This window comes from Sebastes umbrosus, chromosome 13, assembly GCF_015220745.1.
Source record: "Sebastes umbrosus isolate fSebUmb1 chromosome 13, fSebUmb1.pri, whole genome shotgun sequence".
NCBI lineage: Eukaryota > Metazoa > Chordata > Actinopteri > Perciformes > Sebastidae > Sebastes > Sebastes umbrosus.
The window spans coordinates 9,153,638-9,157,118 of NC_051281.1; positions in this window are offsets into that span (position 1 = coordinate 9,153,638).

Consider the following 3,481-nt stretch of genomic DNA (forward strand, 5'->3'; position numbering starts at 1 on the left):
CCACCTATGACTGTCCAACGCCATGCTTATTCATGCTACCTTCCACGTGTCAAACCTGTGAAGGACCATACATTGTTACTGTAAAATATATCAGTTGTAGCTTTAAGGACTTGTTAATGATTTGGGGAATGAGAGCAGATTCCAAACCTGTGTGTTTAAGTTTTGGTTGAGGCTACAAGGAATGCTTTTAAAAGCACAACCCATTCAGAGAAAAGCAGAATATAATTTGAGTTCAAGATAAGACCGACTGAGAGTAAAAACATCTCTTAATAGTATTCATATCATGATTCATCCATTTGCTGAGCACAGATGAGTGACTCAATGTTTTGACTTTGGTGAATCACTGTGCCATTAAGTCAAGTTTTTTTTTTTAAGTGGATTGAGACAAACAGAATGGAGCCCCGGCTTAATGTGAACACACTTTAGAGATGAATGAGTCACACGCTAATGAATAGTTTCTCTCTTGAGGGGTCTAAAAGTTTCATTTTGCCAGGAGACGAGGCTTTTGTTTGGTGGCATAGAAACAAGTCCCCCTGTTGGACCACAGTTGGCATAATGAGGAGGTGACGTCAACGCCGTGGACTCATGGGACTTTTCCCGTAAGGCCTGGAGGTGGGTGGAAGAGGAGGACGTGTGAAGCCAGAGTTGCACCAGACAATGAAATTAAATCAAATAGATTCACAGTAAAATATACATTATAAAGCTCCTACATTTTCTGCATTGGATGGCTAAATAAAAACAAGCAGGATAAAATGAAGTATCAGCTGTTGGTAGCGCGGGACTGAAAATCACTCGGAAGCTAATCAGCCATGAGAGCGGCTGAGTGATAGTGCCATTTCCCCACGGAGAACGGAATGATCAAAAGTCCTGGAAGGTCACGCCATCGGTCTTTCTGTCAATAGTCCACGCGAATCAACTCTCAGGGGTCACTTGGCTTGAGGCACACAAGCAGCGACGCATCATGACAAACAAAAAGCACAAACAGACTAAATAAAAATGCACCCATGAGTCTGACTCTAGAAAAAGGAAGGGTGCAATGCAGCTATAATTCAGGTGCATTAGAGATACATGATGAACGTTAACACCAGGTGCAAAGAGGCCGATACCGTATGTTGGACCGAAATAGACACACCTCTTCAGACGCATTACCGTCCCTGGCTGGTGAGGACGAGTGCGGGGACTCTCATGAATAAATAAGGTGAATAATGGTTGTTCTTTTTCAAAATGGATGTGAAATGCTTGCACAAAAGGTTAACAGCTTCTAAATAAGGGCAGATGTTTGTCATGGTTGCTGTGACAGGCGCTCAGCGTGGTCAACAGCAGCAGAACAACCACTCAAGTCCAGCCTCGCATGTAAACAACAATCTGCTATGATAAAAAACAAAAAACTGAAATACTGACACTTTAAGGGCCCAATTACCATGTCAAAAATGTTTATTTTCCTAAAAAGGTTATCTGTGGATGTCATGTTTTGTGTTGGTAAATTGTTCAGCGGAGTGAGTATATGTCATTGTCTCATCTGTTGCATACATGTTGTCATCTTTATTAGAGATTCTGACAGCAGAGAGATGACATAGAATGAGGGGAGAGGGAGAGGGAACAAGGTTGGAATCGATCCGGATCCGTCTCTTGGATGGATTGCCTTGAAATTTGGTACTTTGGGACATTAATTTTTCCCTCAGGATGAATTGTAATAACTTTGGTGATCCCTTAAGTTTTCCTCTAGTGCTATCATCATGATAAAAAATGTATTTCTCCTACACTTTGGTTTATCACCAAACACTGCACCTGCAAAAACTAATGCATAGTGTTTATTGGCAAATGTTCTGATGCTAACACACTAAACTAAGACAGTGAACATCGTAAACATTGTTATCATTCATCTGAAAGCAAAGCATCATAGAGCCGCTAGCATGACTATAGACCCGTGGGTTTGTTTTCTTGTTTTGACAAATCAATTGACTCAAGACCAAGCTCAGAGGGCGGGAATTTAAAGGACCAGTGTGTAACATTTAGGGGAATCTATTGGCAGAAATGGAATATAATATTAGTAAGTATGTTTTCTTTAGTGTATAATCACCTGAAAATAAGAATCATTGTGTTTTCGTTACCTTAGAATGAGCCGTTTATATCTACATATGGAGCTGGTCCTCTTCACGTGCCATGTTTCTACAGTAGCCCAGAACGGACAAACCTTGACACATTGAAGACATTTCCGTTGGTTGCAATCTAAAAAACCTCACCATTAGATGCTGACAGATCTTACACACTTTAATGACCAAGCTAAAGATACAAATACACTGGAAAATGTGTAAAAGCTTGACCCTAAGGGAGAGCAGTTGTCCCAAATGTCCAAGTTTGGAATGGGAATTTCCCCACACAGCATTCAGCATTGCTGAAAACTCCCTCCGTTGCTGTTACTGCTAACAGCCTGACGTGATAATAAGGCGTTAATGCATATTAATTTTAACGCCACTAATTTCTTTAACACATTAACGCAACTTGTGTTTTTTAGTTTGTAGCTGGCTCATTTTTAAAGCTAGAGTGAAGATACTGGTATCATATGAAACTAGAAACCCTAAGGGATCCCTTTACCTCTGACCTCAAGATATGTGAATGAAAATGGGTTCTATGTGTACCCACGAGTCTCCCCTTTACAGACATGCCTACTTTATGATAATCACATGCAGTTTGTGGCAAGTCATAGTCAAGTCAGCACACTGACACCCTGACGTTGTCTATTGGGCTGCAGTTTGCCATGTTATGATTTGATTGATGAGCATATTTGTGTATGCTAAATGCAGTACCTGTGAGGGTTTCTGGCCAATATTTGTCATTGTTTTGTGTTGTTAATTGATTTCCAATAATAAATATATACATACATTTGCATAAAGCAAGCATATTTGCCCACTCCCATGTTGATTAACTATGGACAATCATGTGATTAAATATTTTAATCGATTGACAGCCCTAGCAGTAGGCTTTGTATTATTTTAGTTTTTCAGGCATGTTGAATTTTGTCGGCTGCAGTGCTTTCCAGCTGTAACTGTTCTAATAAATTAGTATTTAGAAATCGATAGTGTTAAACACAACAACTCGAAAAAAACAACTCATTTCATCTTTAATTTCTTTGCCCGCACATCCCAACGCACATGAAGATGAATGGAAGAATAAATGGATAAATGAAGTAGTCTCAGCTGTTTTCTCAGAGCTCTCAGATTTCAAAGCAGATGATGAAAGACAATCGCAGGCTGACTGACAGACACACAAACAGGGTCGATCATTGACTCGTTAATCTTCGGGCTTTATTGGATGAAGAGTGACAGAGACACCTCCGAGCAATCAATCCTTATGTAATCTCCTCAGGCAAACCTCGTGAAGCATCAGTCATTACAACCTGCCTTTTGAGAGTCTCGCATCCATCCACACACACACACAAATAATAATATACGCCACACCCTTCCACATCCGGTCCCAGTGA